This window comes from Myotis brandtii, unplaced genomic scaffold (genome assembly GCF_000412655.1).
Source record: "Myotis brandtii unplaced genomic scaffold, ASM41265v1 scaffold2089, whole genome shotgun sequence".
Classification (NCBI taxonomy): Eukaryota; Metazoa; Chordata; class Mammalia; order Chiroptera; family Vespertilionidae; genus Myotis; species Myotis brandtii.
In genome coordinates, this window is record NW_005357800.1 from 205,155 (window position 1) to 206,541 (window position 1,387).

The 1,387-nt window shown below is 66.9% G+C and overlaps 1 protein-coding gene across 1 annotated transcript in view; it reads right to left on the reverse strand.

Annotated features, from left to right (window-relative positions):
* Positions 1–1,387, reverse strand: part of CCDC86 (coiled-coil domain containing 86) — a 3,669-nt gene that overhangs the window by 2,032 nt on the left and 250 nt on the right. The window lies entirely within an intron of this gene.

Sequence of the window (1,387 nt, forward strand, 5' to 3'; positions counted from 1 at the left end):
GTTCTGGTGGTGGGCGGGTGGAGGGTCCATGGGACCGCTGTACGGGGAGGTCCTGACTCCACCCGAGAAGGTGGGCGCCTGGGCAGGCAGCTGAGGACAGAGGCTTAGGCGGGGCTGCGGGGACTCAGACACCGTGCTCCCCACTGGGAAACTCAGGCACATGTAGACAGAGGCCCCTGGGAGGAGGGGGGCCGGTCCCCTCACCCCACCCTCTGCCCCTGAAGTCCAGGTGCCCAGGTGCGGAGCTAGGAAGGGTGGAGGCTGCAGGAAAGAGGCTCTGGTTCGAACCTGGCTCGGCTACTTCTTAAAGATGACCGTGTAGTTAACCTCTGTGCTTCGCCATCTTTACAATGAGAACGCCCACCTACGCTTGTTCGGGGGAGTGAGGGGGGCACTTGGAGTCGGCCTGCGGTGCCCGGCCACTGGGAGCCCAGCAGGTGGATGTAGAGGGAGACTGACTGGGAATGGAAGCAGGTTTCCAGCTTTGCTCACTGCCGTCCCTGCTGGGCCGGGGTGGGGGTGGACTCCAGGTTGCTGCAGGGCCAGGGGCCGCTCTGGGCTATGGGAACTGAGCGGGCAGGCGTGGCCTGGGTCCCGGTGAGAAATGAGAAGTGAGACTTGGGCTCCCAGGCAGGAGGTCTGGGCGGGGCGGGACAGGAACACCGTGCGAAGGCACAGTGAGGAGGCCTCTTGCTCAAGAGGGAGCCGGCTGCATAGGAAGTGAGATAAGGCCTCAGCGCAGGCGACAGCCTCTCCTTCTAAGGACCTCAGGCGCTGGGGCGACTGAAGCCGGTACAGACGACTGAGTAACGGGCCCCCTCCCCTCGGCGGAGTCCAGAGCCTGGGGCACGGGATTTGATGCCTCCTGTGCCCTGGGAGCCCCAGGTGGGGGTGTCCCCTGGTAGCCCTGGTCCTGGTGGGCGTCACCGCCGAACGCCTCGGCCTCGATTTCTCTGCATGGCCCACTGGGGCTTCCCCGAGACTGAGAGGTTGGGCGTGAGCCTCCAACGGGCATGCGTGGCCCTGGGAGAGTATCGGGGAGCTAACTGGGGGAAGCGTGGGCACCCATGGTGCCGACGTGTGGCAGCCGCCTCGTGGAGAGCGACAGCAACAATCCGGGAAAGGCTTCCCCACCTGAGCAGGGCCCGGCGCCATCTCACTGAACGTCCTCTCGCCTCTCGCCTCCCGCCAGTGGGCACGGGGCTTCCTCCCGGCCTCCCCCATCCTCGGGCCGCGCAGAGCCCGGGCTACACTGGACAGCCCACTGGCTTCCCTGCCCTGTGGTCCCAGACTGCGCTTCCGCTCCCGGCCAGGCCCCCTGCAACCCTCCGGCTCCAGAAAGGCCACCAGCCTCCCCTTGGGCACCTGTGCCAGCCCCCCCCCCCCC